The sequence below is a fragment of the Dromiciops gliroides genome, chromosome 1, assembly GCF_019393635.1.
Source record: "Dromiciops gliroides isolate mDroGli1 chromosome 1, mDroGli1.pri, whole genome shotgun sequence".
Lineage (NCBI taxonomy): Eukaryota > Metazoa > Chordata > Mammalia > Microbiotheria > Microbiotheriidae > Dromiciops > Dromiciops gliroides.
Window position 1 is genome coordinate 465,245,648 of NC_057861.1, and position 21,682 is coordinate 465,267,329.

Here is a 21,682-nt window from a genome sequence, read left to right on the forward strand (position 1 = left end):
TAAAAGCCTGCTATATGAAACAAAAGGCAGTTCATCACCTAAAGGAGTTCATAGTTCATTGGGGAAGACAACTACAGTATGAACAAACATATATGTACAAACAAGATAGATACAGGATAAATCTAAAATAATCAACATAAGGAAAGTAATATAAGATGGACTGAGAGAGTCTTTATATAGAAGGTGGAATTTTAGCTGGGATTTGAAGGAAGACAGGGAAACCAGGAGTTGTAAATCAGAAGGGGTATGGAATCATATCTAGATATATGAGAGAGCCAGGAAAAATGCCTGGGTTAGAGGGATAGGGTGTTTTTTTCTAGAAACAAGAAGAAAGACAGCATGACCAGATTGTAGAGTATGAGATGGAGGAAATAGTAATGGGTAAGAAGACTGTAGAAGGGGAATAGTTTAAGAAGAGCTTTATATGCCAAATAAAATTTGTTATATTTGATCTTGGAGGTGATAGGGAGCCACTAGAATTTATTGGGTATGGCATTGCCAGACCTTCACTTTAGGAAACTCACTTTGGTGACAAAGGGGGATAGACTGGGAAAACAAGGAGGCTATTGCAGTAGTCCAAGCATGAGGTGATTAGGGCCCATAATAAGTTGGTAGCCAGGTCAAAAGAAGAGACATCAATTTTGTTTAAAACTTTGTGTTCCAAATTCACTTCCTCCCTCCCTCCCCACTCCACACCCCAACAACTCAAGGAATTCAATATAAGCTATACATGAGCAGTCATGCAAAACACTGCCACATTAGTCAGGTTGTAAAAGGAAAACAGACAAAAATAAAATTTCAGATAAAGGAACAAACAAAAAAATTATGCTTCAATCTGTATTCAGATACCATCAGTTCTCTCTCTGTAGATGGATTGCATTTTTCATAAGACCTTCAGAGTTGCCTTGGATCATTGCATTGCTGAAAATAACCAAGTCATTCACAGCAGTTCATCTCACAATGTTGCTCTTATTCTGTATACATTGCACTTTTCATAAGCGGAGTCAAGAGAGAAAAGGCAGTAAGCATTTGGAGCTCCTGATACAATCACTCCAAAAAATTCCAAATAAAGCCATAAGACAAGTCCTGGATCAGCAGAACCCACAAAAGGATGGGCTGAGATCATTTTCCAGCCAAAGATGGCTTAGAAGTTCAGAAGGAGGGTCTGCTGTACCAGGGTGGAAGTAGAGCCCAGCACTGCAGCCATGCTGACACAGATGCAATGTCAGGCCACACCAAAGAAAGAGACTCCCCCCCCCCCCACCATGAACCTATGAATAGGCTGCAGCTAACTCAACTCACAGTCTGGTTAGAGGGTCAAGCAATTGGCTGGGGTGGGGGGAGGTTATAGGGGTCTGTGCTTGCACTGAGGTGGAACTCTGATGTTTTGCCCAGACTGATATACAGGACATAGTCTTGGGTGGTGGTCTCATGTGGGGGAGGGGCACAGGCATGCCAACACTTGCAGCCAAAGTGAACCAGATATGTTTCTGGGTTAAAGAGCAAGCAGCTTGTGCTTACTTACAGACCAGAACACAGGACAGGTGAGCTGAGAATGTGCCTTTCCTTAAATCTTACCACCTGGGACCCTCTTCAGCCTGGGATAGTGCATACTGGAGGCAGTGCCCCACTTTAAGAAGGAATTGTACTACCTTGGACCCCCTGAAGCTCAGGACAGTGCATCCAGGAAGTAGAGTATGATTACTATCTTCCGGGTCTGAGTTTTTCAAGTTCCTAACACCAGATTGGATCTGGGTAATAACACTTTGAGATTCCATATGCTTTGAGCCTCAGTACAATGTTTTTAGCTAGCTAGCCAAAAGGCTCTGTGGTTTGTGTTAGCTCTTCTTGTCACACAGCTGTGAATCTTAGGCTATGTTTCTATTAGGAATCTACAAGATCATAATGATTTCAGTGCCACATAGCAACTGATTCTGTTGGTTCTTACTCTTTCTCAAGTACACAGCCATATGCGAGCTAGATCCATGACCATTCCTTGTCCTGGAAAACACAACAGTCCAGCCTTACATATTGTATTAGTAACTGAATGTTGCTCCCACCTTCCCACCATGCCAATACTGTGTCTACAACCAAGCCTGGGATCAGAGTGATTCAGTTGCTATCTGGATCCTGTTAATGATTTCTGGACAGAAAAAAAAAATAGTCCATTGTATTTTCTTCTTGGATTTTCCAATCATTATTTGGCCTTTCCAAATCATCTTTCTAGATCTTTTAGAATAGGAGAGACAAAGACAGAGACAGACAGTGACAGAGAAAGAGAGAGAGAGAGAGAGAGAGAGAGAGAGAGAGAGAGAGAGAGAGAGAGAGAGAGAACAAGCTGGGCTCTACTACATATGTCTACTCTGATACCTTAATCACTTTCCCATATTTTTTTAAAACTTTTTTTGGTGAGGCAATTGAGGTTAAGTGACTTGCCCAGGGTCACACAGCTAGTAAGTGTCAAGTGTCTGAGGACAGATTTGAACTTAGGTCCTCCTGAATCCACAGCCAGTGCTCTATCCACTGCACCACCTAGCTGCCCCTCCCATACATTTTTAAGATTATAAAATGGATATAATTTTTTTATAAAACTCAAAGTTTTAGAGGACAAAACTAAGTGGAAAAATCAAAATAATATTCTGAAGAAAAAGAATAACATGGTAAAGAAATAATAATAATAGCATTTCTGTAGAACTTTAAATTTTGTAAAGTACTTTACCTATGCTAACTCATTTGATACTCAAAACAATCTTGTGAGGTAGGTGCTACTATTATTCTAATGTACAGATGAAGAAACTGAGGCACATAACAGTTAAATAGTTTTCTCAGAGCCATGCTGGTGTTAATGTCTGAGTCAGGATCCAAATTCAAGTATTCATGATTCAAAATTCTGCATTCTGTACAAAAAGTCATTTATATGCTCTGGGATGAATAGGATTATGCTAAAAAAATTCTGTGCATTGGATTGGAAAATATCACATTAAAAGGTTAAATTGTACTGGGTTGCATATTTCCACCATCTTTTACCAAGGGCAAATATGGTATTCAATAAGATATCAAAAGTCACAGTTCATTTAGCTTGGACAAGAAGCAATGAAAAAATACAAATAACAGAAATAAACCTTTAATAACTTATTTAGAAGAAGGAAGTCTAATGAGGAATGGACTCAGGCTTTCAGACTATTTAAGATAATACAGAAGTAGATAGAGAGATTGTGCAATTAAACTTATAAAAGATTAAAGATTTGATAACTTTGTTTTTCTAAAGAGAGACTATACTCTGTGGTTCTATATATAACTTTGATAAAATCAAACCTTCGGTCCAAGACTACTTTATGTTATTTCAGAAAGTATTTAACATTTTAGATATAAGCTCTTAAAAGCATCAACAAAATGTTTGAGTTTCAATGTCTCCAAGTCTCAGCAGAAATTTAAACCTGTGCAATAAAATACATATGAAATGAAGAACGATGCCAACTTTCTGTTAGAATACACAATGGAATATCAATAATACTGGTGCCAGTGATTACTCCATTTTTAAAAGTGACCTCATTAGGAATAAACTTTAAAGCTGAATTAAAATTAAAAAAATAATGATTTAGAAATTCATCCTTTCCAAATGCCCTATCAATAGTGCTAGGAGATATGAATGAAGTCACACAAGAATATTTGTAAAAATACCATCATTGAGGCAGTGGTGATGGAACCAAGATGGTGGAGGAAAGGCAGTGACTTGTCTTAATTCTCTCCAAGACCCCTCAAAATTTCTTCAAAGAATACCATAAGACAATTCCTAGAATAGCAGAACACACAAAAGAAGAGGGTGAAATGATTTTCTAGCCAAAGACAACTTGGAAGATCTGCAGGAAAGGTCTGTTTTACTGGAGTTAGAGTGGAGCACAGTCTAGCACAGACTGACAGTAAACCTAATCCCAGCCCAAGCCCTAGCCCTAGAAAACTAGGAGCAGGCCATGGGAGTCTCTGATTCAACAGAAGTTGCTTCCAGAACCCAGCCTACAGACAGTAAGAGGGTCAAACAGTTGGCCAGAAGGAGATTATATGGTTCACTTTGCTAGCAGTGAGGCAGAACTCCATTGTTTTGTCCATATACAGATCCAGGTCACAGTCTTGGGTGGCAGTCACAGGCCAGAGAGGAACACAAGCACACAAGAGCTCACAGCTACAGTGGAGCAGGATTCTTTTCATAGTTCCAGGCAGAAAAGCCTGTGGTTCCTTGCAGACCAGAGCACAGACCAGGAGAGTGGTGAACATACCTCACCTTAAATCATACCACCTTGGAAGAACTAAAGACTTACAAATTTCTAGAGCTATCTCAGAAAACAGCTGCACAAAGCCCCCTGAAGCTTGGGACAGTGCTCCCTCCAACATGGGAGCAGTGACCCATTTTAACAAAGAGTTAAAAGTCAAGATATAGGCTAGGAAAAAGAGCAAACAGAAAAAAAATGCTGCCCTTAGAAAGTTCCTATGGTGACAAGGAAGATAAAAATATACCCTCAGAAGAAGATAACAAAGTCAAAGCTCCTACATTCAAAGCTTCCAAGAAAAATATGAATTGGTCTCAGGACACAGAAGCACTCAAAAAGGACTTTGAAAATAAAATAAGAGATGTAGAGGAAAAAATGGAAAGAGAAATTTGAGTCATTAAAGAAAATCATGAAAAAAAGTAAAAGGCTTGGTAAAGGAGACACAAAAATTACTGAAGAAAATATCTTAAAAACAGACTGGGGGGCAGCTAGGTGGCACAGTGGATAGAGCACTGGCCTTGGAGTCAGGAGTACCTGAGTTCAAATCCGGCCTCAGACACTTAACACTTACTAGCTTGTGACCCTGGGCAAGTCACTTAACCCCAATTGCCTCACTAAAAAAACAAAAAACAAAAAACAGACTGGGCCAAATGGTAAAAGAGGTACAAAAAGTGAATCAGGAAAAGAATGCCTTGAAAAGTATGATTGTCCAAATGGAAAAGGAGGTACAAAACCTCTTTGAAGAAAATAATTCCTTAACAATTAGGATTGAACAAATGGAAGCTAATGACTTTATGAGAAATCAAGAAGGAATAAAGCAAAATCAAAAGAATGAAAAAATAGAAGGCAATGTGAAATATCTTTTTTTATGGGGCAATGGGGGTTAAGGGACTTGCCCAGGGTCACACAGCTAGTAAGTGTCAAGTGTTTGAGGCTGGATTTGAAATCAGGTACTCCTGAATCCTGAGCTGGTGCTTTATCCACTGCACCATCTAGCTGCCCCAGCAATGTGAAATATCTTTTTGAAAATGCAACTGACTTCAAAATAGTACCAGGATAGTTAATTTGAAAATTATTGGACTACCTGAAAAGCATGATCAAAAAAAGAGCCTAGAAAATGTCAGGGAAAATTGCCCTGATATTCTAGAACCAGAAGGTAAAATAGAAATTCTAAAAATCCACAGATCACCTCCTAAAAAATTGCAAAAATGAAAACTTCCAGGAATATTATAGGCAAATCCCAGAACTCCCAGGTCAAGGAGAAAATATTGCAAGCAGTCAGAAAGAAACAATTCAAGTATTGTGGAGCCACAGTCAGGATAACACAAGATCTAGCAGCTTATATATTAAAGTATTGGAGTGCTTGGAATATGATATTCTGGAGGGCAAAGGAACTGGGATTAAAACCAAGAATCAGCTACACAACAAAACTGTGTATAATCATTCAGGGGGGGAAATGAGAGTTACATGAAAGAGAGGACTTTCAGTCATTCTTGATGAAAAGACCTGAGCTGAATGGAAAATTTGACTCAAATACAAGATCCTAGAGTAGCATAAAAAGGCAAAGAGGAAAAAGAAATCATAAGGAATATTGTTTTTTACATTTGTTTACATTCCTATATGGGTAGATTATACTTGTAACTCATAATAACTTTCTAATTATTAGGGCAGCTGGATGATGGAGTATATTTGCACAGAGGGCACACTTGTGAGTTGGATATGAAGGGATGATATCTTTAAAAAATAAAATTAAGGGTTGAGAGGAATGCACTCAGAGAAAGGGAAGGGTGGAATGGGGTAAAGCATCTCACATAAAAGAAGCAAGAAAAAGCTTATGGAGTGGATGGGAAGATGGGGGAGGTTCTGGGGAGTGAATGAACCTCACCCTCATCAGAAGTTGCTCAAAGAAGGAACAAAATATATACTCAATTAGGTATAGTAATCTATCTTAGCCTTTAGGAAAGTAGGAGGGGAGGGGGATAAGAAGGCATAGAAGGGGGATAAATTGGGAGAAGGGGCAGTCAGAAGCAAAACACTTTTGAGGAGGGACAAAGTGAAAGAAGACATAAAATATAGTAAATGGTAGGGGAGGGAATAGGATGGAGGGAATACAGTTACCAATAGTAACTGTGAAAAAATTTGAAGCAAGTTTGTCTGACAGGCCTCATTTCTCAAACATATTGAAATTGTTTCTAATTTGTTAAAATAAGAGCCATTCCCCAATTGATGGATGATGAAAAAGGTAGGAAGTTTTCAGATGAAATAATAAAAGCTACCTATAGCCATATGAAAAAAAAAGGCTCTAACTCACTATTTTTTGTATTTTATTTATTTTTCTTGTTACATGTAGAGATAGTTCTCAACTTTTGTTTATACAAGCTTTCCAATTTCAGATTTTTCTCCCTCCCTCCCCTCCCTCCACCCTCCCCTAGACAGCAGGTAATCTGATATAGGTGTTATATATAACATTAAACATATTTCTACATCCATAACAGTAATGTTATAAGAGAAAAATCAGAGCAATGAGGAAAAACCTCAAAATAGAAAAACAACAGCACCAAAAACAAAAGAAATAGTATGGTTCATTCAGGATCTATACTCCACAATTCTTTTTTTTCCCTGGATTTGGAGATCCTCCTCCATCATGAGTTCCCTGGAACCCTTCTGTATCATTGCATTGGTGAGAAGAATGTAGTCCATCACAGTAGGTCAACACACAATGTTGATGATACTGTGTACCATGTTCTTCTGGTTCTGCTCATCTTACTCATCATCAGTCCACACAAGACCCTCCAGGTTTCTCTGAATTCCTCCTGTTCATCATTTCTTACAGCACAATAGTATTCCATTATAATCATATCCCACGGCTTGTCCAGCCATTCCCCAATTGATGGGCATCCCCTCGACTTCCAATTCCTTGCCACAACATAAAGATCAGCTATAAATAACTTTGTAAATGTGGGTCCTTCTCCCCTTTCCATGATCTCTCTGGGAAAAAGACCCAAAAGTGATATTGCTGGGACAAAGGGTATACACAGCTTCACAGCCCTTTGGGCATAATTCCAAATTTCTCTCCAGAATGGTTGGATCAGTTCACAGCTCCACCAACAATGCATTAGTGTTCCAAGTTTTCCACAGCTTCTCCAACATTTATTATTTTCCTTTTTTTGTCATTTTAACCAATCTGATAGGTGTCAGGTGGTACCTCAAAGTTGTTTTAATTTGCATCTCTCTAAACAATAGTGATTTAGAGCATTTTTTCATATGGGAATAGATAACTTTGATTTCTTCATCAGAAAACTGCCTGTTCATATCCTTTGACCATTTCTCAATTGGGAAATGACTTGGATTCTTATAAATTTGATTTGGTTCCCTATATATTTTAGAAATGAGGCCTTTATCAGAAGTACTAGCCATAAAAATTGTTTCCCAGATTTCTGCCTCCCTTCTAATTTTGGATGCATTGCTTCTGTTTGTAAAAAACCTTTTTAATTTAATGTAATCAAGATCATCCATTTTGAATTTTATAATATTCTCTATCTCTTGTTTGGTCATAAACTGTTTTCCTTTCCAAAGGTCTGATAGGTAGACTATTCCTTTCTCTCCTAATATTCCTATGGTATCACCTCTTATGTCTAAATCATGTATCCATTTTGACCTTATTTTAGTATAAGGTGTCAGAGTTTGGTGTATGCCTAATTTCTGCCATACTATCTTCCAGTTTTCCCAGCAGTTTTTGTCAAATACTGAGTTCCTATCCCAGAAGTTGGAGTCTTTGAGTTTATCAAACACTACATTACTAGTGTAATTTACTACTGCGTTTCCTGTGCCTAGCCTATTCCATTGATCCTCCACTCTATTTCTTGGCCAGTACCAGATAGTTTTGATGACTGCCACTTTATAGTAAAGCTCCAGGTTGGGTAGTGCTAACCCACCTTCCTGTGCATTTTTTTCATTATTTCCCTGGATATTCTTGATTTTTTGTTTTTCCAGATGAATTTTGTTATTATTTTTTCTAGCTCTATAAAATAATTTTTAGGTAGTCTGATTTGTATGGCACTGAGTAAGTAAATTAATTTAGTTAGTATTGTCATTTTTACTATATTAGCTCTGCCTATCCATGAGCAATTGATATCTTTCCAATTATTTAGATCTGAATTGATTTGTGTGAAGAACGTTTGGTAATTGTGTTCATAGAGGTCCTGGGTTTGTCTTGGCAAATAGACTCCTAAGTATTTTATATTATCTACTGTTACTTTAAATGGAATTTCTCTTTCTATCTCTTGCTGCTGGACTTTGTTGGTCATGTATAGAAATGCTGATGATTTATGTGGATTTATTTTATATCCTGCTACTTTGCTAAAGTTGTTAATTGTTTCAAGTAATTTTTGAGTTGATTCTCTAGGACTCTTTAAGTATACCATCATATATTCCGCAAAGAGTGATAGTTTTGTTATTCCCTTTCCTATTCTAATTCCTTTAATTCCTTTTTCTTCTCTGATTGCTAAAGCTAACATTTCTAGTACAATATTAAATAATAGGGGTGATAATGGACATCCCTGTTTCACCCCTGATCTTATTGGGAAGGCCTCTAATTTTCCTCCAATGCATATAATACTTGCTGATGGTTTTAGATAGATACTGTTTATTATTTTAAGGAAAGCTCCACATATTCCTAAGCTCTCTAGTGTTTTTATTAGGAATGGGTGCTGTATTTTGTCAAAAGCTTTCTCTGCATCTATTGAGATAATCACATGATTTTGGTTAGTTTTCTTATTGATGTGGTTGATTATGTTAATAGTTTTCCTAATGTTGAACCAGCCCTGCATTCCTAGTATTAATCCCACCTGGTCATAGTGTATTATCCTGGTGATTACTTGCTGTAATCTCCTTGCTAATATCTTATTTAATATTTTAGCATCAATATTCATTAGGGAAATTGGTCTATAATTTTCTTTCTCTCTTTTTGCTTTGCCTGGTTTTGGTATCACCACCATATTTGTGTCATAAAACGAATTTGGTAGAACTCCTTTTTCAGCTATTTTTCCAAATAATTTGAATAATATTGGAATTAATTGTTCTTTAAATGTTTGGTAAAATTGACCTGTAAACCCATCTGGCCCCTCTTAGGGAGTTCATTAATGGCTTGTTCAATTTCTTTTTCTAATATGGGTTTATTTAAGGATTTTATTTCCTCTTCAGTTAACCTGGGTAGTTTGTATTTTTGTAAATATTCATCCACTTCATTTAGATTTTCAAATTTATTGGCATACAGTTGGGCAAAATAATTCCTAAGTATTGATTTAATTTCCACTTCATTGGTGGTAACATCACCCCTTTCATTTTTGATACTGGTAATTTGGTTTTCTTCTTTCTTTTTTTAATCAAATTAACCAATATTTTATCTACTTTATTGTTTTTTTTCATAAAACCAGCTCTTCGTTTTATTGATTAATTCTATAGTTTTCTTGCTTTCAATCTTTTTTTTTTTTTAAGTGAGGCAATTGGAGTTAAGTGACTTGCCCAGGGTCACACAGCTAGTAAGGGTTAAGTGTCTGAGGCCGGATTTGAACTCAGTTACTCCTGACTCCAGGGCGGTACTCTATCCACTGCGCCATCTAGCTGCCCCTCTTGCTTTCGATCTTATTAATTTCTCCTTTAATTTTCAGGATCTCTAATTTAGTATCTAATTGGGGATTTCTAATTTGTTCTTTTTCTAGCTTTTTAAGTTGCATGCCCAAGTCATTAATCTCCTCTTTCTCTTTCTTATTCATGTAGGCATTTAGAGCTATAAAATTTCCCCTAAGCACTGCTTTGGCTGCATCCCATAGATTTTGGTATTTTGTCTCATTATTGCCATTCTCCTCGATATAGTTATTGATTGTTTCTATGATTTGTTGCTTAACCCATTCATTCTTTAGAATGAAATTATTTAGTTTCCAATTGATTTTCGTTCTACTTTTCCATGGATCTTTCTTACATGTAATTTTTATTGCATCATGATCTGAGAAGGATGCATTTACTATTTCTGCCTTTCTACATTTGACTATGATGTTTTTGTGCCCTAATACATGGTCAGTTTTTGAAAATATGCCATGTACTGCTGAGAAAAAGGTATATTCCTTTCTATCCCCATTCAATTTTCTCCAGACATCTATCATGTCTAAATTTTCTAGTAATCTATTCAACTCTTTCACTTCTTTCTTATTTATTTTTTGGCTAGATTTATCTAATTCTGATAGGGGGATATTCAGATCCCCCATTCTTACAGTATTACTATCTAATTCCTCTTGTACCTCATTTAACTTCTCCTCTAAGAATTTGAATGCTATACCACTTGGCATATACATATTTAATATTGATATTACTTCATTATCTATAGTACCTTTTAGCAAGATGTAGTTTCCTTCCTTATCTCTTTTAATGAGATCTATTTTTGCCTGTGCTTTGTTTGAGATAAGGATTGCTACTCCTGCTTTTTTTACTTTAGCTGAAGCATGATATATTCTGCTCCAGCATTTTACCTTTACTCTCTGTGTATCTCTCTACTTCAAATGTGTTTCCTGTAAACAGCATATTGTAGGATTCTAGTTTGTAATCCACTCTGCAATTCATTTCCATTTTATATCAGAGTTCATTTCATTCACATTCACAGTTATTATTATTATTTCCCTCCATTCTATTTATCCCCTTTGTACTTTGCCCCCCTTCTTTCACCCTATTCCTCCCCACCAATGTTTTGCTTCTTACCCCTGCCTGCCCCAATCTGCCCCAATTTTTATCACCCCCCCTTTTCTTTACCCTTTTCTTCCTTGCTTTTGTCCTCCCTTCTATCAGTCCCCCCTTTCCCTTCCCCTTTTACTTCCCTAAAGAATGAGCTAAGTTTCTTTATCCCAATGAACATATATGTTATTCCCTCTTTCAATCAAATCTAATGAGAGTAGTGTTGAAACAATGTTTACCCCTCCTTTCTTTCCCTCTATTGTAATAGGTTTTTTCACCTCTTCATATGATATCATTCACCCCATTCCACCTCCCCTTTCCTCTCCTCCCCATAGACTCCCTTTTTAATCCCTTAATTTTCTTTGTATCATCACATCAAAGACAATTTATATTTATACCCTCTGCCCAAATACATTTACAATTCTTAAGATTTATGAGTACTATCTTCCCGTGTAGGGATATAAACAGTTTAACCTAATAGGGTAACCTTTTTTCCCCCTCTGTTTACCTTTTTAAACTTCTCTTGAGTCTTGTATGTTAAGATCTAATTTTCTATTCAGTCCTGGTCTTTTTGTCAGGAAGGATTGAAAGTCTCCAATGTCATTGAATATCCATCTTTTCCCTTGAAAAAGAATGTGCATTTTTGCTGGGTAATAGATTCTTGGCTGCAATCCAAGCTCCTTTGCCTTCCAGAATATCATATCCCAAGCCTTGGGGTCCTTTACTGTTGAAGCTGCCATGTCCTGAGCCATCCTGACTGTGGTTCCATGATATTTAAATTGCTTCTTTCTGGCTGCTTGGAGTATTTTCTCCTTCATCTGATAGTTCTGGAATTTGGCTACAATATTCCTTGGGGTTTTCCTTTTGCGGTCTCTTTCAGGAGGTGATCGGTGGATTCTTTCAGTGATGATTTTATCCTCTGATTCTATAATATCAGTGCAGTTCTCCTTAATAATTTCCTTGAATATGGTGTCTAGATTCTTTTTCATGCAGTCCAATTATTCTCAAATTGTCTCTACTGGATCTGTTTTCCAGGTCAGTTGTCTTTCTAATGAGGTATTTCACATTTTTTTCTATTTTTTCATTCTTTTGATTCTGCTTGACTGATTCCTGGTGTCTCATGGATTCCTTATCTGACAACTGTCTAATTCTAATTTTTAAGGCATTGTTTTCTTCAGTGAGATTATGCATCTTTTTTTCCATTTGGCCAGATGAATTTTTTAAGGCATTGTTTTCTTCAGTGAAATTAATCACCTTTTTTTTTTTTCCATTTGGCCAGATGAATTTTTTCAGGAATTGTTTTCTGCAGTCAATCTTTGTGCTTTCTTTTCCAAGCTGCTGATTCTTTTTTCATAGTTTTCTTGTTTTCGTTCATTTCTCTCCCCGTTTTTTCTTCTATCTCTCTCAATTGATTTTTAAAATCCTTTTTGAGCTCCTCCAGGAATGCTTTTTGTTCTTGAGACCAATTCACCCTCCTTCTTTAGGCTTCACATGTAGGTAATTTGAGGGTATTGTCCTCATCTGAGTTTGTGTTTGCCTCTTCCCTGCTGGTACAGAAACTCTCAATGGAGAGGGCTCTTTTTTGCTTCTTACTCATTATTGCAGCTTATTTTTTCTATTTTTTAAGTTGAGGTCTGCTCTGTGGGCACCATGGTCCCTGTTTTGGGCTTCTTGTGCAGGGGTATAGGTGCTGTGTGATCAGCTTTTTACACTGAGGCCTTTATAGTGTGTGCCGTTTGCCCCCCTTCACTACCTGTCTGAGCATGCTAGATCAGTATGCCTTGTTGCTCCTATCCTGTTCGTGGTCCTCTAGCTGGCAACTTGCCCTCTTGACTGGTGCAGGTAGGTTTTTCCATGGTCCTGCTGGGCCACCAGATTTTTGAGCCAGGATCCAGGGACCTAAATTGTTCAGCTGTGGCCCGCAGCTTCCTGCTGACTTACCCTGACACCCTTGGAGCTGGACTGTTGCCCTATGCTGCACCTCTCTTTTGCCCGAGTCAGTCTGACCTTTCCTGAAGTCTTCTAAATTATCTCTGGTTGGAAGACTGTGTCTCTCTGTCTCTTTGCAGGTTCTGTAGTTTCAGAATCCATCCAGAGGCTTGATTTAATGTTCTTTTTGAGGGAACAGAAGGAGAGCTCAGGCAGCTTGCTGATTCCTCTCTGCCATCTTGGCTCCGCCTCTCCCAACTCACTATTTTTTAAACAAAAAGACTTCATTCACAACAAAGAAAATAAGTAGCATCAAAACAGAACAGACCACTGGGAATTACAAAGAAGTGTGTCAAACTACCCATGTGGGACACTTGGTGGTTGTTGGGGTCCATACATCAAAGGAGAAAATCATGGACTAATTAATAACAACCAAAGGTTCAACCAACCACTCAAGAGGAACTTGTGACAAAATCAGTAGAAAATTACCACAATTACATTAGATTTCTAATGAAGACAACAACAGCCAGTTCCCTTCCATCCAAGAAGGTCAAAGGGAAAAAGCTTTGCTAAATACTTGAAATACTCACCCAACCACCCCAATTTTCGAAGCAACTAAGCCCTTTAATCTTATGAACTAAGGAAATGCTAGTTTATGTTTGTGTTTTTAAAACATTAGTATTAAGCCAACCTATGCTATTTATGATTTTCTTAGGCTAACAATACATTTAGCTTTTTTCATATGGTCTGACCTGGGAGAAGGAAAGAACATTTTCCAGGATGACACTCAAAGTGGATGAGCTAGATACCCCAGCAATGACTGGAGAGGATGATACTATGGAATATTCTAAGCCCTTCACAAGAAAATACATACATCAGTCTGCTTCCAGACACCACAAAGAAGTTGGCACTCTATAGTTTCTTTTTAAAAGAGCTAAGTCAATGAAAATCAAAGGGGTGAATGGAAGAGGGAGGGGAAAATGGCCTGGAATGGTGGCCTACAAGCCACTCCCATGGTCCTGCTGTATCATACACCTGAGCATGGCAGGGGGGAAAAGATGATGGAAGTAAGGTGATAAGGGAACCAGCACCTTAAAGGAGATATTCTTTGTTTCCACTTTGGTGCCCTTAACACTTGAATTTTGCTTGGGGGTTGGTGTAATATTAATGAATGAAAGAAGAGATATGAGGCAAAAGGGTAGAGGGAGAGGAGTTTCAGGCCCCCAACCTTAAGCCTAGTGGGATTCAAATTGGAAAATCCATTGATAAGACATTTCATCCAGAACTATGTCTTTAAAATTCTTTAGAAAATGTACAACTGAGTCAAGTATTTGCCAATATAATTTTCTAGATAATTTATTAGAGGGGGAAAATCAGCCTCCATGTACTGCAGTGATGCCTTAAAAAATGAAAACAAGGCACCTTCATAACCAGAAGATCTATTTGTATGTACCTGCAAAAGGGGAAGAGATTGACTTCAATAGAGACTGGTCTTTTTCATGATCCACAGAAACTCCTTTTCATTGACTTCTCCATCTTCATCTCAATCAGCTTCATCAATTATTTCCTGCAGTTCCTCATCAGTGTGTTTTTTCCCTACCTCTTTGGCCACACATTTTAAGTTCTTGAAGGAGATTTTTTCAAGTTTCATCATCATTGAAGACTTTGAAAGCCTTCAGAATTTCTTCTTTGGTATTCTTTTCAGACATTCTTTGAGTAATCATAACCAAGAAGTCATTGAAACTGATTTTCCTCTCTCCTCCCTGTCAATGTCAAATATCATTGTTTTGATATCTTCTTTCTTGGGTTCAAAGCTCAGAGCTCTCATGGCCTCCTTAAGCTCCTTAAAATCTATTGTCACAGTTCCATGTGTATCAAGGAGATCAAATGCCTCTCTAATTTCTTGTTTCTGGTCCTCTTTGAATTGGGTTTTGGGTCCCATTTTCTTTCTTGGAGGGGCAGAGCCCAGGTTTGGCTTCTTGATGTTATTGGCCATGTCTCTGCTCCTAGCAGTTAACATGCAGACACTCTCTAACTCAATATTGAATGGAGAGATTCAGCTCAAAACAATTCTGGGTATTGTCTCATAGTTTTAGGATTGGATAATAGGACAGCAGAGGGAAATGACAAATGTTGTACAGAATATGGGAAAAATGAAACATCAATGCACTCTTGGTGAAGGTGTAAATTGATTCAAACATTCTGTAGAGCAGTTTGAAACTCTGCCAAAGAGATAGTAATGCCACTTGTGATGAAATAATGGGATTTAGCAGATACTCAAAGACCCACCTGGAGATTAATCAAGACTGATTGAATCAAGAGAGAGTAATTGACTGCTGATTAAGCCTACTTCAAGTTAATTGGATTGTAATCACACCTGGCTATCCCTTAAGAAGGTATTGTTCTCAGAAACTAGGATGTGAACTCAACTTGAGAACACCTTCAAAGACAATGGATTTGGATGACTCCAACCAATCACCTTGAAGCAGTGTGTAAGGACTGCCTCTGTTACAGATCTATAAAAAAGCTTCCACAAACAGCTCGAGGAGGAGTTCCTGATTAAGACAGGCTTGTGGAGGAGGACTTCAGGAAGAACCCAACCAAACTGGAACTCTAGGCTAGGTAGGACTTCTTTTTCATAACCTTCTGAACTCTTTGTAAATATCTGTATGTTCTAATAAATGTTTAATGCCCAAAGACTGGTACTGAAGCCTTTTAATTTTTGGCGACCACAATTAAGATTTTAAACATCACACACTACTACTTTGGTATCCAAAAAGAGATAAAAAGTAAAAGTTGATTTCAAAATTGAGGAGATGCCCATCGACTGGGGAACAGCTGAACAAATTGTAGGGTGAGATTATGATGGAATGCTACTGTGCCACAAGAAATGATGAGCAGGATGCTATCAGAAAAACCTGGAAGGACTTACATGGGCTGATGCAAAGTAAAATGTACTGTATAAAAAGTAACAGCAATAATGTAAGATAATCACCTGATCCAAGACAACTCTGAAGGGCTTGTGAAAAATGCAAAGCCCCTCCAGAGAAAGAACTGATGGTGTCTGAATACAGATTAAAGCATAGCATATTATTTTTAGTTCCTTTTTCTTAAGATTTTCTGTACATTTTCTTTCACAGTCTGACTTTTTGGGGGCAGCTAGATGGCACAGTAGATGAAGTACCAGCCCTGGATACAGGAGGACCTAAGTTCAAATCCAGCCTTAGACACTTGATACTTACTAGCTGTGTAACCCTGGGAAAGTCACTTAACCCTCATTGCCCCACCAAAAAAAAAAGGATATAGCTAAAACCTTGCCCTTGGAGTAACTGAAAAATCACAACCTAATATAGAAATGTTTTGCATGACTACACATGTATAAGTTATATTGAAATGCTTATGTTCTGGGGCAGCCAGGTAGAGCAGTAGATAAAGCACTGGTCCTGCATTCAGGAGGACCTAAGTTCAAATCCAGCCTCAGACACTTGACACTAGCTGTGTGACCCTGGGCAAGTCACTTAACCCTCATTGACCCACAAAAAAAAAAAAAGAAATGCTTATGTTCTTAAGGGAGGATGGGTAGGAAGAAAGCGAATATGAAACAAAGTTTTAAAAATAAATGTTAAAAAAATTTTACATGTAATTTGGGTAAAGAACAAAATTCTAAATAAATGAAAAAATTATTAATCACATGCAAACAAAATTAAAATAAAGTTCATCATAGATTTAAATTTAGGTTTATAATTCTTATATCTAAATTCAATTTCAGTGGAAAATGTTTATTAGGCAGTAGCAAATACAATGGAGAATATCAGGGTGGGAGAGAGGAAAATGATATGCAAGTCTTTCACCCAAGCTAGTTTTCCTATTGTAAATGAATTCTTTCTCAAAACCCTTTTTTATACAAGTTTTTCAAGATTCCAAATTGATATTCATAGAAATTATTTATGTTTCAATTTGTATTTTTTCCAGAATGGACTCTGGCTCTACTTTCATATTCTATTCTTATGAGAATAAAATAAAATCAGCATAAAGGAAAGAGAAATAGATAGTTGAGAGTGCAAACAGGATTCTTAAAATTCCTTTCTCACCTAGCTATACAAAAATACATTAAATATGAAAAGCATTTTTTTCCTTTTTCTCATGTTACCTCACATATATACTATTGTTGTATATAGTTGTTTTAATGTAAAGGCAGCAAAGGATAGTAGGCAAACTCAATTTTAAAGTTAGGGGGAACTAATGCCCTTATGTTCTTAACATGAGTGACTCCATCTTGAATTTACAATGAGCATGCACATGCCAATTAATTAAGCATGCAAATAACTTCTGAATATAAATTCATGAATACAAAATTTTATACATAAAAATCTCATATAATGAAGGCTTTTGTGTAAGGACTTATTTGTTAAGAGAAAACTACATAGGGGTAAATGCTTTATTTCTTCCAAAATCCTGACTCACAATGTATTATTGTCTAGTAAAAACTTTTTACTCCCCTTATAGTTAAACACAAGCATCCTAATTCTTAGTAACTTAACTTAATGATTATCACTTTTTTAATGTTCTTATATGACTTCATTTATCTTAATAATTTCTATGGTACATTCTAAGTCATTTTTCCCTTATAATTTATCTTTAAAATTTATTACTATGAAGTCACTTTTCAAATGTTGCTAGTAACTGGGACCAATATTATTTATCTTCAGTTACCGTTAGCATTTTGGCAAATGATATTCTACGGTATATTCTGAACTGAAAAATCATTGTATTGTACTTCTTGATGACCAACCACAATGAACATGATAACTTTGACCAGATGGTTGTACTCACAGGATAGGCATATTTATTAATACTGAACTATATGCTGAACATAGTTGTCTTGAAATTAGGCGTCTGTGTATATTGGCACAAATGTTACTGATTGTATCAGTTAAAAATTGATTGTTTGGGATAAAATTCTAGCTATACTATCTAAAAATCTAATGAGTGGTCGCCAATAAATTATAACCTTTAGAAAGAGTATTTAAATGTTTAAGTATTTATTAAAGAGCTTTAGGATCAAAGAGAAAGGTAAAAATCTAACTATTTCTAAGAGACCCTATCATCTGACCCACCATGGCGAGGTTAGAAACCAAAAAGAGACAAGACCCCTCTGCCAGCATTCACTTCCTACTTCGTGTCCTCCTACCAGAAATGGGAGGCTCCTCAAGTTGATTGGCTGGTAGCCTTGATAGACAGTACCCATGAGCAAATGTCACTTCCTGACACCAAGGACCTTGACCACGCGGCTTGCCCTCAGAGGCCTTCTCCTCATGGTGGAGCTTTTCTACAGTAAGTCTCCAGCAGGTGGTGCCATTCCAATCTTTACAAGTTCCTATTACAAACAGGGCAAATGGAGTCTAGAACTTATGGACTTGTCCCATCTCCCTTTACCATTCATCCTTAGACATTAACCATGATTATTTCAGCTGTCTTGGAGGTAGTAAAATAACTTTGAGTAATTAGAATAAGACATTAGGCTGGATAATCCCTCATACATGTCAGATAACACAGATGATTTCTATTTATATGGTATAGGAATCAGAGTTGGGACTCTCTTCCCTATTAAGTCAATTAGGGTTAAAAGAAATTGAGGCATCTGAGTGAATATAGAGATTTTAATATATAAAGGCAAGGGGGCAGCTAGGTGGCGCAGTGGATAGAGCACCGGCCCTGGAGTCAGGAGTACCTGAGTTCAGATCCGGCCTCAGACACTTAATACTTACTAGCTGTGTGACCTTAGGCAAGTCACTTGACCCCAATTGCCTCACTAAAAATATGGTCCCTTTTTTCTCTGTGTAGAATTTTATTTTCCAAATTATTTGTAGAAACAAATTTTGACATCAATTAAAAAAAAAAAACTTTGTGTTCCAACTTCTCCTCCCTCCCTTCCCGCCCCCACCCCCAAGAACTCAAGCAATTCTATATTAGTTATACATTAGTAGTCATGAAAAACATCTCCATATTAGCTAGGTTGTGAGAGAAAACAGATAAGAACACAACTTCAGATTAAGGAATTGTCAAAAAAAAAATTTGTTTCAATCTTTTTACGGATACCATCAGTTCCTTTTCTGGGAGTGGATTGCAATTTTCATAAGTCCTCCAGAGTTATACTGGATCATTGCCTTGCTGAAAATAACCACATGCTTCCCAGCAGATCATTTTACACTATTGCTGTTATTTTATATATGGTACATTTCACTCCGCTTCAGTTCATGTAGGTCTTTCCAGGTTGTTCTGATAGCATGCCATTCATCATCACTTTTATATAGTGCCTTAAACTTGACAAAGTTTTTTCTTCACAATAGCCCAACAAAGTAGATACCATGACATTATAGTCAATTATCATAACTGATTCCCTCCATCCTATTCCCTTCCCATGATATTTACTCTATTTCCTATCTCCTTTTACCCTATTCCTCCCTCAAAAGTGTTTTACTTCTGACTGCCCGCTCCCCTGCTCTGCCCTCCCTTCTTTCACCCTTACTTCCTTATCCTCTTCCCCTCCCACTTTCCAGTAGGGTTAAATAGATTACTCCTCCCAATTGGGTGTGTATGTTACTCCCTCCTTCAGCCCACTGTGATGAGATTAAGGTCTTTGAGCTAATTCTGTATTCTAAATTTTTCTTCCTCCCTCCTCAACCCTCCCTATGAAATCAAGCCATTCAATATGTCATACATTTGCAATTATGCAGAACATCTTCACTTTCCTGAAAAGTGTTTTGATTTTTACTGCTCCCTCCCCCAATCTGCTCTTCCTTCCTTCCCTGCTTCTCCCCCCCTTCCCCCTTTTTATCTCCTTCCCCTCCCACTTTCCCTCAGGGGAAAATATATATTACTATACCCACTTGAATATGTATGTTATCCCCTCTTTGAGCCAGTTCTGATGATAGTAAGGTTCACTCACTCCCCCACTCCTTCTGCCTCTTCCCCTTCACTCCATAAGCTTTTTCTTGTTTATTTTATGTGAGCTACTTTTCCTAGTCTACCTCTCCCTTGACCTTTCTTCCAGTGCATTCCTCTTACCACTTAACTTTATTTTAAAGATGTCATCATGGGTTAGCTAGGTGGCATTGTGGAAAAGCACCAGCCCTGGACCCAGGAGGCCCGAAGCCCCAATCCAGCCCCAGACATAAGACACCCCACTCTGCTTGCCCCACAAAGTAGAAGGATAAACAAAAAATAAATGCTTTACAGATATCATCCCTTCATATTCAATTCAGACCTGTGTCTTCTGTCCAAGTTTATTCCTTTCAGCTACCCTAATACTGAGAAAGTTCTTATGAGTTAGAAGTATTATCTTGCCATGTAGGAATGTAAACAGTTTAATATTTTAATATACCTCATGATTTCTTTTTCCTGTTTACCTTTTTATGCTTCTCTAGGGTCTTATATTTGAAAGTCAAATTTTTTATTCAGTACATGTCTTTTCATCACGAATGCCTGAAAGTCATCTCTTTCATTGAAGTCCCATTTTTTCCTCTGAAAGAGGAAATTATTATTTTTTTTCAAAGAACCTTTGTACATTCTTTTCCATTTGGCTTTTCAAGCTGTTGACTTTTTTCTCATGCCTCTCCTGTATCACTCTCATTTCTCATTTCTCTCTAAATATTCCTTCTATCTCTCCTACTTTCTCCTCAGAGTCCCTTTTGAGTGCTTCCATGGCCTGAGACCAATTCGTATTTTTCTTGGAAGCTTTGGATGTAGGGGCCCTGAAGTTGTTTTCCTCTTTTGAGGGTGCACCTTGATCTTCTTTGTCGCTAAAGAAACTTTTCTATAATTCTCAACTTTCTTTGCTTGCTCATTTTGCTGTCTTTTGCTTGACTTTTAACTGCCTCTTACAGTGGGGTCCCACTTCCAAACTACACTATCCCAAGCTTTAGAGGGCCCCAGGTGTTTCAGTTTGAGGGAGGGCAAGTTTTTCTCTCACCTGGCCTGTTCTCTAGTCTGAAGATAACCTCAAGCCAATTTGTTAATTAACCAGCCAGCAGAACTTTGTTTGCTGTGGTACTTAGCTTAGATGAGCCTAAGCGCCTTCCCCATCTAGGCCCCCTGCTACTTACATTTTCTTCCTGATTCTCTGCTGGGGTGGGATAGCCGAATTCATCCTTATGTCCTGCAGACACCCCTGTATTTCCCCTCCCCCCAACCCCTGGCCAGCCATTTAGCCGTCTCCTCTGACTTTAAGCTTAGTTCCAGAAGATGCTGATGCTGATGTTGCTGCTTATTTGGAGGCATGGGGGTAAGTTTCTCTGGTGCAATGTGCCTGGGGTCTGTGTTGGCACAATTGTGGGGTTGGACTATTCTTATAGCCCAGCATGGCAACCTTTAATCTGTCTTCAGCTGGAAAATAATCTCAGCCTCTCTTTTTGTGAGTTTTTCTGCTCCAGGGGTTGTTTTATTGCTGTTTGGGGGGTAATTGTGTCAGGCGCTCTCTCATGTATCATTTAATAACTAATTACAAATACAGTAACATTCCAATTTATAAGAAATTTTCATGTCAATGAATTCATCATTTGTATAATAGTATTTTTATGCTACCATTAGGTTCAGTTAAAGCCAAGGTATTTCAAATAAACTTGGTATATCTCCAGAAAACCCAATAAAACAAACAAAAAACCCCAAATAAAATACAATGCCAAAATACAACCAAGAAGAAAAAAAATTATTATTTGTGAATATATATATATATATATATATATATATATATATATATATATACT

At 37.4% G+C, this 21,682-nt stretch overlaps 1 pseudogene; it reads right to left on the reverse strand.

Annotated features, from left to right (window-relative positions):
- Positions 1 to 14,394: 14,394 nt before the first annotated feature.
- LOC122735659 lies at positions 14,395 to 14,913 on the reverse strand (annotated as a pseudogene).
- Positions 14,914 to 21,682: the final 6,769 nt, after the last annotated feature.